The sequence below is a fragment of the Physeter macrocephalus genome, chromosome 4 (genome assembly GCF_002837175.3).
Source record: "Physeter macrocephalus isolate SW-GA chromosome 4, ASM283717v5, whole genome shotgun sequence".
Classification (NCBI taxonomy): Eukaryota; Metazoa; Chordata; class Mammalia; order Artiodactyla; family Physeteridae; genus Physeter; species Physeter macrocephalus.
Window position 1 is genome coordinate 46,593,415 of NC_041217.1, and position 13,397 is coordinate 46,606,811.

Consider the following 13,397-nt stretch of genomic DNA (forward strand, 5'->3'; position numbering starts at 1 on the left):
TCCAGGAAGATCCCACATGCTGCGGAGCAGCTAAGCCTGTGTGCCACAACTAATGAAGCTTGTGTGCCACACCTACTGAAGCCCCTGTGCCTAGAGCCCGTGCTCCGCAAAAAGAGAAGCCACCACAATGAGAAGCCTGCGCACCACAATGAAAAGTATCCCCTGATTGCCGCAGCTAGAGAAAGCCTGCACACAGCAGTGAAGACCCAATGCAGCCAAAATAATTAATTAATTAATTTTAAAAAATAATAATGCTTGGGACAGCATTGGCTTTAATGAGACAAAAGCCCATTGATCTTCCCCGTTTCTATCTCTCTCCAGATCCATGAAAAGTTTGAATTACTCTGACTCAGATGTTTATGATAGAGATCAGAATTTATAAACTTTCCTACACAGAATAAATGGTAATTTAAAACTTGGATCTCTTGGACATAGGATAAAATTTTGTATACATTATGTATACATTATGTATACATTATTTTGTATACATTATGTATTTAAAATTTAGACTGTCAGATTCTTGATTGCAATGACTATGTCTTTTCTGGTCTATTCCCAGCATCTGGCAAAGTGTGTGGTATATAGAGGACAAGGTTCATATATTTTTTACTAAATAGATATTGAATTAAGATGCTCCCATATTTTAAAGATACCTAAAAGACTTACCCAACTTCCTTTGTGATTTTGAGTTTTTACAGTATCATTAAGATATTTTCTAGTCTAACGTGAATGCATGACTCAGAGAACTCACTAATATCTTCTTAGTATCGTGACTCCATATTTTTGGTGGGTGATATATTTGATACACTTCCAAACACCCCCATAGCAACTGAAGTTTCAAAAATACACTCAAAAGTCATATTTTCATCCTTGTCAGTTTATATACTATATATCATCTCAGATCAGAAGCCCCAGTTGCGATCTGTTTTGGAAGTCCTTGTTTGCCTTCCTCCTACTTGGGAAGGAATACAGTCACCAGACTGATGTTATTCATTTGTTCATTCATTCATTTGTTCATTCTTTCATTCATGTGTTCAGTCGATGTATCATCAATCTACTGCTGCATAACAAATACCCACAAACTTAGAGGCTTAAAACAATACCACTAACAGTCACTTGAGTCCATGACTTTACAAGCTGACAATTTCTACTGAGCTCCACTGGGAAGTTCTTCATGTCTCACTTGGACTCTCTCCTGTGTCTGCTGGATTGGCTGGAGGCTAGATGGTATATGATGACCTCAGCTGGAACAGCAGCAATCTGCTCTACTCTATGTGGTGTCTCATTATTTTATCCTGAGTATTAACTCAAGGTTAACCATAAAACATAAAACCCTATGTTTGGGATGTCAGAGAGTAGGCAATACCAAGAGAAATCATTGATGAGACTGGAATAAAAATCAAATCTGGATTTAGTGAAGTTGAAATTGTATTTGAAAGGATTATTGCAAGAGAGGGAAATGAACTATTGCAAATTGAGGAGGGAGGTTATTGCCACAGGGAGAATGCTTTGACCATAAGGTCTGTAAGCAACTCCAGAGTTAGGCAAAAAGAGAAGAGTAAACAAAGCTAGAAAGAACTAGGTGTGGGGAACAGGATGTGTGTGAATGCATGGCACATTCAGGTAGTAGACCAGAGAATATTTTATTTTACCTGAGGCCAGTTTATTCTCAGGAGGGGATGTATACTGTCTTAGGTTGAGGGTGAGCCAAAATGTAGGGGCCTGGAGTAAGGAGACAGATTAACAGGAGGAAAAATAATGATTTTAATTATATACTTATGGAGCTTCAAAGAGGAAAAGTCAATTCTTGGTTAGTTGAGAAGAGAAAGTGTTTGGTAAATAAAGGTTGCCCTGCTGTGCAGATAAGTCTCTCAAGTGAAAAAATTATCTCTAGAAATAACTCTCTTCCTGGTGTAGGCTTCATTTCTAATGTAGATTTCCTTTATAAATGTAGATTTCTCTTACAAAAGGGTATTTCTACTCTGTTTTCAGAGCTTCTCCTATATCTACAGTTTCTTAAAAATAATCAGTTCACATTAATCCTTATGCCAAAGAGGCATATTTTTGGATGACATATTCTGCTACCCTTCAAAATATTACCTTGTTTTTATTATAATAAATCTCAGAAAGTCCTATTGTTGTCGAACACAAGTTCAAGAGTCCAACACACAGTGAGGCCAAACAAACCGAAATGTCAGAGTTTGGAGCAGAGAATGGTTTATTGTAAAGGCCAAGCAAAGAGAGCAGGTGGCTTATGCTCAAAAGACTTGAACTCCCCAATGGATCTCAGAGAAGAGTTTTTTTTTTTATTATAAATTTCTTTATTTTTTATTCTACTTTTTAAATTTTTGGCTGCATTGGGTCTTCATTGCTGCACACGGGCTTTCTCTAGTTGTGGCGAGCAGGGGCTACTCTTTGTTGTGGTGTGCAGACTTCTCATTGCAGTGGCTTCTCTTGTTGTGGAGGATGGGCTCTAGGTGCGTGGGCTTCAGTAGTTGTGGCATGTGGACTCAGTAGTTGTGGCTCACAGGCTTATTTGCTCCACGGCATGTGGGATCTTCCCAGACCAGGGCTAGAACCCATGTCCCCTGCATTGGCAGGCGGATTCTTAACCACTGCACCACCAGGGAAGTCCCCAGAGAAGAGTTTTTAAAGGCAAAATTTGGGGTGAGGGCTACAGGGTGTCTGACTTTCTTCTGATTGGTTGGTGGCGAAGTAACAGGGTGGTGTTCCAGAAATCTTGTGCTCAACCTGCAGTTACCAACCTTCACCTGGGTGGAGGGCTTAGTTCCTACAGAAGAACTCAAAGATCTATTGTTATGTATATCCCTAGAGGAGGAACCAGGACTCTGCTTTATTTCTCCATTATTGTTTCTTGACTGCTTTTCCTTTGTTTCTGCATTCCCTCCATAATTAGTAATTGTTTGAATCTGACCTTTGGAACTCAGGGAAGCTCTAGGAGGCTGAAGCCTTTTTCCTATAAGCAAGAAAACAGGGGACATGGGAAGGCTTTTTTACCCAGGAGGGTCCCACAGGGGCCTGCTCGGTTTCACTATCTTTTAGGAATGGATAAGTATAATAGAGCCTGGGGAGAAAGTGATCCCTCATTTTGGTAAGAGAAAGCCTTGCATGTCAGTGAAGACATGATTTTTTCATACTATCCAATGGAAACAGGCAGGAAAGCCAACTTCCCACAACTTACACTAAGTTAACTGGAGAATTTTTGGTTGTTAGGAGGAATAATTTATAAACGTGGACATCCTGATGGCAGTAGGCAGAAAGAGAGTGAACTGAGACATTCTATTAATATCAAAGGAATCTGTGTAGGTGTCTATGGTACTGCTGTGCCAATGACGTATTAAGGACTTAAAGGACTGCCAACTTAGGAAGTAGGGGCTATTGTGTGAGTTAAGAGAAATCCAGGGCCTTTGTCACAGCTTGCTGTGACAGCTTACCCAATTGTCTTTGCCCCAGCTTAGGAGCAATTGTTCCATGCCAAGAGATGCAAGCTGAGAGGGTCTCAGGCTGCTGCTTCCCCCCCAACTTCACTCAGTTTTTACGGCAGGGGTGTCGCTCAGAGAGAAACTTGCCATTGTTCCCAACCCCAGCTTCAGAGCTTGGGCTCAGAAATTTTTCCTGGGGTGAGAAGTGGGCCATAAAACAGATAGCTCCTGATCTTTTCCCAAAGGAAATGACTTCATTTGTAGCAGAGTTTGGAGGAGTTCAAGTCTACAGGCCTGACCAGTAGAGGCTGTGATGAGAGGAAGTTGGATAGAGACCCGTGCATTTAATAAGGATACAGACCAGACTGTAGGCTGGCTGGTTTAGGAGAGAGGACTGAGGAACAGGACAACTGAGAGGACTCCTTTTGGAGTCAGAAAAAAAATATAGAACACTACCTTCAGAAACTATTTCTTTAAAGGAGTTACAGTTTGATGGGATTAGTTTATAAAGCAATTTATGCCCCAGGACATTGACGAAAATAAATAAATAAATAAAGCAACTAACGAGCAATTAGTGGAGTTTGACATCTGGGTGTGGTCAGGGAAAGAGAGGAAGAGAAGGAGTTCATCCCAGAGTGGCTGCGGGCATATCCAAAACTGTCTCGCCTTAAGGAGCAATATGAGAAGTTTAACACTGTGTTATATGTGTGTTTATGTGTGTGTGTATGCACATGAGTTGGCAGGGAGACTAGACTTCACTAAAATAATCCAGCCAATCACGGAACAAATTGAGTGGGGAGGCACTTGCTAGACTAGTGTTGCTGCTAGCAATCTGGGCCAGCACAGTGGCTGAACTTAATGTCCCTTCCAAATGTGGAAAAGTTTGGATGAAAATAAATGACAAATGAGAGGAGGAGAAATAATAGCTGAGAGTAAAGGAGTGTATAAGTGGGTTATGCAATGAGAGAAATCCAACCTCAAGAGAGGCTCAGAGAAAGAGAATAATTATTTCTTAGCATAATTATACCAGATGCCCAGACGGGCAAAGCTATGTTTGCCAAGACCACCCCTGCTTTTGATACCTGACAGAGTCAGATGGCAGCCTGCAAACCTGAGTCTGGGAGACGTTCTGGTCATAAGATATGTTTGATGAGCAGGATCAATGTTACCGACTAAATCAAGCCCTAATAACGTGCCAGTACCTTTGACTATTTTTCAGGCTCCATCTATCAATGCTATAAAAGATATCATCTGGGAAGGGATTTCTGAGAACTGCTTCCTACTGGAATTTCAGACCCTGTGGTGGATGGCTCCCAGCAGACTGATTACCGTGTAGCTATAAACCTTGATGAGCAAATGCTTAGAAAGGTCCCTGGTTATAATAGACAGAATACAACAGCAGCCTGCCCAACATGCCACAGTGTGGTGTGCTATGCACAAACACCATCGTCCTGGTTTTTGTGGATGGAAAAGCTATAAGTAGAATGGGGAAAAGCAATGGGTTCCTACTGGGATTAAAGCAGTGGGCATCATGTGGTGGGTCTGGGTCCCCTGGGGAACAGTCCCACTCAGACAGGAAGGCTGTGGGAGGACTTATGACATACTCAAACTAAATTACAGCTGGCTTTGACCAACCAACCCTATTATGGGGTGTCCAGTATTTTGGGGTACAAAATATGTATCCTAACTGCATCCAGGCTGTTAATAGGCAATAGCAACGACGTGCATGGTGGATTAAACAACAATGGCCCACAAGTCAGAAAAGGGGAGATAGATGCCAGTCTAGGTATTCTGGGACAAGCAGAGTTTGCTTTTAATAAGGAGCAGCATTCAGAGAAAGAAGATGTATTCACTAGAATAGGCATGTTAGACGGAGTTCTCTTCCAGATAGAAGGTAAAGGATAAGAGGCAGCTTGGAGAGATAAAGAAGCGCCAGCAAACTGCATCAGGCCGACTCCACAAGTAACGATTGGTAGTGCTAGAACCTAGGGTTGGGAAAGGGCCTGCACCCTGACCTGACAGGTCCTCTTGACTATTCTAATATGGATAGAGGCTGAAGTGTTCAGGAAACAATGGTCCCCTATCCTAGTCCCTGGGCCTCAAGGGGGTACACCTGTGGGAGTCTTAAGGCCTGCGAGCTTATGGAAGTTCTCTGTGGGCGCTTGTAACTTACACCAGTGTATAATGACTGTGCTTGCCCCCAGCATAAGTTGAAATAAAACATATCCTGCAGTATAGTTAGCAGGGATAGGAACTATTCTAAATACTGCTCATGTCCTCCCCTTTGGAGGAAGATGGGCTCTGCTATATTTATACACAATGAAAACCAGTCTCAGTACAAGCCTACGAGGTGGGGAGGGTGATTGACTTTTCCCTCCAATTAACTTGAATTAACCCAGATAAAACTAAGCCATGGCCAGCTGTCATGATACCTGTCTTTTTGTAATAATTTCTGCTATGTGGGCAAGGGTAGATCTTGTTGGGAACACAAAGCATACTATTTATACACAATGAAAACCAGTCTCAGTACAAGCCTACGAGGTGGGGAGGGTGATTGACTTTTCCCTCCAATTAACTTGAATTAACCCAGATAAAACTAAGCCATGGCCAGCTGTCATGATACCTGTCTTTTTGTAATAATTTGTTCTGCTATGTGGGCAAGGGTAGATCTTGTTGGGAACACAAAGCATACACCTCTGTAATCCTTACCGATTTGTTCTGTAAGGCAGCTGAATTGCACTGACCGTATGGCAGTGTGGTATTGTTGGAAAGATGCAACTGCCTCAGGTCAATGTGTCCTATAATACTGATATTAATGATCAAATGTATTGCGAGATTAAGTTAAAGCCTCCTCGGGATGTAATACCTAAGGAGGAACTAGATCTAGCTAACCATAAGCTGATTTCTGTGCTAAATAGTTCTGCACAAGTTTATCATAAGATATAAATAGCAATAGATCAAGGGAAAAAAACTAGTGCAAGAATATGAAATATGAAGATGTTTATAATGGCTTTATAGGATGAATTAGTTGAATTAGTTGTTTCTTTAAATTAGTTGAATTAGTTGTTTCTTTAAATCTGTCCCTACCACCCCACGCTGGCTTCTTCAAATGTTAGGCATATTTGTATTGGTTCTGTTAAAAATAAACAACAGATCTGAAATGGAGTCACTTGTGTTAAGGCCCCACATCGGCAAACCAAGACTTAATACCTAACCTAATTGCAGTTACAACCTCCCGCAGAAGTGTAACCTTTAATGAGTCAACCTGGAATTACCTGGTTAGCGCTGAGGTATTTGGCCAACAGGCCCTTCCGTTCCCATTAGGAGAGTGGCCTTACCTAAAACAATGCATTCTTTGCTAATAATTTCCTTTTTCCTGCTCCCTCTCTGCCTTAAAAAAACTGAAAACCTTTCCTTTTCTGCAGCTAGATGAAGCTCCTTCTGTTTGCTAGGTTGGATGGTGCCCATTTCATGAGTCATTTAATGAAGCCAACTGGATCTTCAAATTTCCTCATTTGAATTTTTGTTATTTAACAGTAAGTACGATTGCTAGAACTGTTCTATAATATAAATGTTACACCAAATGTAAGTGCTTTGATAGGTATGATCATTTTGCTGTAAGGGATCTGTGTTCAAAAACTAGGGGGTGGCCCGTATTATTGAGATATAATAAGAAATATATATTTTGGTGCTTGTTTGTGATTCCTGCCTCTCAGCTCTAAAAACTTGTATATTCCGAAGTGATTAGAGCAGTAGGGGCATCTTTTGTTTTATTTGGTTTTTGTCTTTGATTCCTGCAATAGTTTTAGAGTGATAAAGGTTAAATGGGTGCATTTTGTTATTCATAACAAACCCTTTCAAACACACCTGAGTTTATGTGGGTGAGGAAATTTTTGGAAAGCCTCTAGATAACCTAAGGATGGGGGCGGGTTGCCAGGGGAACCAACTAGAGTAATTAGAGGGTTGAAAAGCAGGTTGGTGAACAAGAACACATCCATGTGTTAGGAGGGTGGCATACCACAAACTCCACGGGGACAGCAGCTCCTGAACTTGGAACACTTTGGAACCTTGCCCTACATGTTTCTCCATCTGGCTGTTCATTTGTATCCTTTAATATCCTTTGTAATAAATTGGTAATCTAGTAAGTACACTGGTTTCCTGAGTTCGTGAGGTGCTCTAGCAAATTAATCAAACCTGAGGAGGTTGTGGAACCCTCTGATTTATAGCCAGTCAGTCCTTCAGAAGTACAGGTAATATGCTGAACTTGGTAAGTAGTATCTAAAGTGAGGTGGGGAAGGAGGGGGGCAGTCTTGTGAGACTGATGTTGACTCCAGGTAGATACAAAACTGAATTAAATTGTAGGACACCCAGCTGGCATTGCACAATTGCTTGCTGTGGGGAAAACTCCCAAATACGGCGACTAAAAGTGAAATAGTACTGAAAGTACACAAGTATTCAGTGAGTAGTGAGTAAAGTGAGTAAAGTCGACTTTTATATACATAAATAAAAAACAATTCCCAGTCTTCGCTGGAGAGTCGCCTCGATTTCCTGCTTCAGCAGTGCTTGGAGGGAGCCCGCCTCTTCACTGCCTCAAGGTCCTTCAGGTCCGCTCCAGCACCGGAGCCTCATCTCCTCAGCTGCCTGCAGTGAGGACTAAGGCCCGCTCACAGGTGCGCCAGAGCTGCCATTTAGACTCGGAGGCCGCCATCAACCGCCAGATCAACCTGGAGCTCTACACCACCTGTCCACGTCAGACTACTTTGACAGCGATGATGTCGCTTTGAAGAACTTTGCCAAATACTTTCTTCACCAATCTCCTGAGGAGAGGGAACATGCTGAGAAACTGATGAAGCTGCAGAACCAGAGAGGTGGCGGAATCCTCCTTCAGGATATCAAGAAACCAGCCTGTGAAGACTGGGAGAATGGGCTGAATGCAATGGAATGTGCACTACACTTGGAAAAAAATGTAAATCAGTCACTACTGGAACTGCACAAAATGGCCACTGACAAAAATGACCCCCATTTGTGTGACTTTATTGAGACCCATTACCTGAGTGAGTAGGTGAAATCCATTAAAGAATTGAGTAACCATGTAACCAACCTGCGAAAGGTGGGGGCCGTCCCGAATCTGGCATGGCAGAGTTATCTCTTTGACAAGCACACCCTGGGAAACAGTGACAACGAGAGCTAAGCTTTAGGCTGGCTTCGTGTAGCCATGGGTGACTTCCCTGGTCACCAAGGCAGTACATGCATGTTTGAGTTTCCTTTACCTTTTCTGTAAGTTGTACCAAAACACCTACCTAAGTTTTTTCGTTAGTACCATTCCTTCAAATAGAGTAATTTGGTACCCACCCCCCTCTTAAAAAAAAAGAAAAGAAAAAAGAAAGCAAATAACAAAAATAGCCCTGGAAAGGAGCTGGGAGGACCAGTATTGCAGTTCCTGCAATATATTATGAAAAATGTCTGTTTTTCAACAAAAAAGTTTGTGGCGTGCAAAAAACAGGAAATTGTGACCTATACATACAACTGAAACTGTCTGTGAGAGTAAGTAGATGAGAGATTTAAGAGAAAAAGACTTCAAAGTAGCCATTATAAATATGCTCATGGAACTAAACGAAAGCATGATTAAAGATGTAAGGAAGATATGATGACAGTGTGGCATCAAATAGAATATCAATAATGAGAAGGAAATTATAAAGAAAAGCCAAATGCAAATTCCTTTGAATTTGAAGTTGAAAGAGTTGATGGGAAAAAAAAATGCACAACCTAAAAGTTGAGGATTATGTTTTATTCGGCGGACTTGCTGAAGACTCAGCTACAGGAGGCAACCTCTCAGATAGCTCTGGGGACTACACTGAAGAGGTAAGGGAGGAGCCAGTATATATAGGAGTTCAAACAAACAAACAAACCTAGTAGTCAAACATCAAAAGATCACTGCTAATTAAAGAAAACCAGACATCTCAAGTGAATGAATTTTGTGCCTTTCTGTGTATGGGAAGGTACAAAAGTCTGGGTTCATTGAAATCATTCCTTTGATATGTACCTTAACTATCTAAGGCCAGTATCCTGTTTTTCTCCATCCTCAATCCCCTCAGCATGCACAGTCGGCGGTGGAGGGGCCAGCTGCAGTGTCTGATGGCCGCAACATCCTTTGTTTACTGATATGGCAGTCCATGTCCACTAAAATTACAGTAACTAAAATTTAAAAATTTGCTAGAGGGATTCAACAGTAGATTTGAATGGCAGAATATAAAGAATTAGCAAACTTGAAGACAGATTGATAACCTTCCTATCAGTACACTTTAGCTCTGTCCAAAATATTTTATGTGTTTATTTTTATTTAGTTTCAAATATTTATTAATTTATTCTGATTTCTTTATTTAGAAGCTTGTTTAGTTTTTTGAGGCTTTTCTAAATAATTATTATTGATTTCTGATTTAATTTCATTGTGCTTAGAGAAAATATTCTGTAAAATTTAAGATTTTAAATATTGAGACTTGTTTTATGTCCCAGCATAAGATCTGTCTTGGTTAATGCTCTATGTGCATGTGGAAAGAATGTGAATTCTGCAGTTTATTGGATATATTGTTCTGTAAAGGTCAGTTAGGTTAAAGTGGTTAATATTTTTAGATCTTCCACATCCTTCTAGATTTTTATCTAGTTATTAAAGAGGAAATTGATATTTCTCCTTTGTAAATTTGTCTATTGGTCTCTTTAGTTCAGTCAGCTTTTGCTTCATCTATTTTTAAGCTCAGTTATTAGCCACCTATATTTTAGGTTTGCTATGTCTTCTTCATGGATTGACCTATTTATCATTATAAATGTCTCTATCTATGATAATTCTTCTTGTCTTGAGGTCCGTTAAGTCTAATATTAATAAAACTCAGCTTTCTTTTGCATACCATTTACATGGTGTATCATTTTCTTTCTTTTCTTTTTAAACCTATTTTTTCTAACATTTAAAGATATTATTGATATGGTTGGATTTAGTTCTGTCTTGTTTGTAACTTGCTTTTTTTTTTTTTTTTTTTTTTTTTTTTTTTTTGCGGTACGCGGGCCTCTCACTGTCGTTGCCTCTCCTGTTGCGGAGCACAGGCTCCGGACGTGCAGGCTCAGTGGTCATGGCTCACGGGCCCAGCCGCTCTGCAGCATGTGGGGCCCTCCCGGACTGGGGCACAAACCCATGTCCCCTGCATCGGCAGGCGAACTCTCAACCACTGCACCACCAGGGAAGCCCTACTTGCTTTTTTTTTAATTGAAGTATAGTAGAAGTATAGTGTCGTGTTAGTTTTGGTGTATAGCAAAGTGATTCAGATATATGTATATACCTGTATATAGGTACATATATATTCTTTTTGTTTTCTATGCCTGTCAGTGTGTTTCTGTTTTGTAAATTAGTTCATTTGTATCATAGTTTAGATTCTACATATAAGTGATATCATATGGTGTTTATTTTTCTCTGATTTAGTTCACTTGGTATGATAATCTCTAGGTCCATCCATGTTGCTGCAAATGGCATTACTCATTCTTTTTTTATGGCTGAGTAGTATTCCATTGTGTGTGTGTGTGTGTGTGTGTGTGTGTGTGTGTGTATTACATATATATCACATCTTCTTTATCCATTCATCTGTAGATGGACATTATGTTGCTTTCATATCTGGGCTGTTGTAAATATGCTGCTATGAACATTGGGGTGCATGTATCTTTTCAAACTAGAGTTTTCTCCAGATATATGGCCAGGAGTGGGATTGCTGGATCATATGGTAATTTTATTTTTAGTTTTTTAAGGAACCTCCATACTGTTTTCCATAGTGGCTACACCAATTTACATTCCTACCAACAGTGTAGGAGGGAGGGTTTCCTTTTCTCCACACCCTCTTCAGCATTATTGCTTGTGAACTTTTTAATGATGGCCATTCTGACTGGTGTGAGGTAGTACCTCATTGTAGTTTTGATTTGCGTTCCTCTGATAATTAGTGATGTTGAGCATCTTTTCATGTGCCTATTGGCCATCTGTATGTCTTCTTTGGAGAAATGTCTATTTAGGTCTTCTGCCCACTTTTTGATTCAGTTGTTTGATTTTTTTGTTATAGAGTTGTATGAGCTGTTTGTATATTTTGGAAATTAAGCCCTTGTCACTTGTACCATTTGCAAATATTTTATCCCAGTGTGTAGGTTGTCTTTGCATTTTGTTTATGGTTTCCTTTGCTATGCAAAAGCTTGTAAGTTTGATTAGGTCTCATTTGTATATTAACACCTTATCTGTCATATAAATTGCAAATATTTTCTCCCATTAAGTACATTGCCTTTGTTTTGTCGATGGTTTTCTTTGCTGTGCAAAAGCTTTTAAGTTTAATTAGGTCTCATTTGTATATTTTTGCTTTTATTTCTTTTGCCTTGGGAGACTGATCTAAGAAAATATTGCTACGATTTATGTCAGAGAATGTTTTGCCTATGATCTCTTCTGGGAGTTTTATGATGTCATATCTTATATTAGGTCTTTAAACCATTTTGAGTTTATTTTTGTATATGGTGTGAGGGAGTGTTCTAATTCATTGATTTATATGTAGCTGTCCAGCTTTCCCAAAACCACTTGCTGAAGAGATAACATACTCTCTTGACCGTTGTAGCTGTATACTAAGTTTTGAAACCAGGTAATGTGAGTCCTCCAACTTTGTTCCTCAGTATTATGTTGGCTCTTCTAGGTATTTTGTCTTTCTTTGTATATTTTAGAATCATTTTGTCAGTAGCTACAAAATAGCTTACAGGGATTTTGATTGGGTTTGCATTGAATCTATAGATCATGTTGGGGAGAACTGACATCTTAACAATATTGAGCCTTGTAATATATAAACATGGAATATCTCTCTGTTTATTTAGAGCCTCTTTGATTTTTTTCATCAGAATTTTGCTGTTTCTACATATAGATTTTGAACATATTTTGTTAGATGTATAGCCAAGGATTTTATTTTGGGGTGGCTGTTATATGTGGTTTAAACATTTTTTTTAAATTCCAATTGTTCATTGCTGGTGTATAAGAAAACGATTGACTTTTACATATTTAACATGTATTGTGCAAGCTTGATATGATTTCTTCTTAATTCCAGAAATTTTTTGTCAGTTTTTTTTGGATTTTCTATGTAGGCAATCATGTCATTTGCAAACAAAAACCATTTTATTTCTTCCTTTCCAATTTATGCCTTTTGTTCCTTTTCTGGTCTTATTGCAGTAGCTAGAACCTCCAATATAATATTGCTGTGGACTGAATATTTGTGCTTCTCCCAAATTTATATATTGAGACCCTAATCCTCAATGTCATGGTATTTGGAGGTGAGGGCTTTGGGAAGTAATGAGGGTTATATTAGGTTATGAGGGTGGGACCCTCATGATAGGATTAATGCTCTTATACAGAGGAAAAGACACAAGATCTCTCTTTCTGCCTGCATGCACCAAGAAAATTAAAATAAATCACATTAATATTGAACTCAGATGTTGGGAAAATAATTAACTAAACCTAACAAAAACAGAAAGAACAAGTAAGAATAAAAGTACTAATTAAGGGCTTCCCTGGTGGCGCAGTGGTTGAGAGTCCGCCTGCCGATGCAGGGAACACGGGTTCATGCCCCGGTCCAGGAAGATCCCACATGCCGTGGAGCGGCTAGGCCCATGAGCCATGGCCGCTGAGCCTGTGCTGCGCAACGGGAGAGGCCACAACAGTGAGAGGCCCGCGTACCACCAAAAAAAAAAAAAAAAAAAAAAGTACTAATTAATGAATTAGAAACAATAGAATAAATATATAATCTAAGAGCTTTTTTCTTGAAAACAAACTTTATTAAATAGAAAACTCACTAGTTTAACCTATCAAGATATGAGGGTGAAAATGCAAACACATAAAACTCAGGATGAAGATGGAGAAATGATAGCTATGGAAGAAAAAGAAAGAAATTATAGGCA

At 39.6% G+C, this 13,397-nt stretch overlaps 1 pseudogene; it reads left to right on the forward strand.

Annotated features, from left to right (window-relative positions):
* The first annotated feature begins 6,215 nt into the window (after positions 1 to 6,215).
* LOC102988648 (ferritin heavy chain-like) lies at positions 6,216 to 8,763 on the forward strand (annotated as a pseudogene).
* The last annotated feature ends 4,634 nt before the right edge of the window (positions 8,764 to 13,397 follow it).